Below are 439 nucleotides of genomic sequence, written 5' to 3' on the forward strand. Positions count from 1 at the left end.
TAGAGATAGATACTGTAGATAGATAGAGATGCACTTATTTGTTATGGCACTTGTATGTGCTTCTGTAAGCCAGCCTGAGTCCTTCTGAGACATGGTGGTGGGGTATAAATAAAGTTCCTCCCCCTCCTCTTCCTCCTCCTCCTCCTCTTCTTCTAAATGTACCTGTTCTGACGTACAAAAAATCAACTTAAGAACAACTTACAGAACCTATCTTGCTTATAACCTAGGGACAGCCTGTATTTGCTTGTGAATGAAGAGTGAAGGAAAGATAGACTTCAATGTGACAGTCATGGAGATCCAGAGCAAGACAGCTGAGTGTGCACTCTCATCTTGAATGAACAAAGAGCTGTGAAACAATGTGCATATATATCACATAGCTAGTATAACTGTGTATTCAGGAAGTTGTGGTGCCCACTGGAATTCTTGCATGTTTATGGTT

The sequence above is a fragment of the Anolis carolinensis genome, chromosome 1 (genome assembly GCF_035594765.1).
Source record: "Anolis carolinensis isolate JA03-04 chromosome 1, rAnoCar3.1.pri, whole genome shotgun sequence".
In the NCBI taxonomy this organism is placed as follows: domain Eukaryota; kingdom Metazoa; phylum Chordata; class Lepidosauria; order Squamata; family Dactyloidae; genus Anolis; species Anolis carolinensis.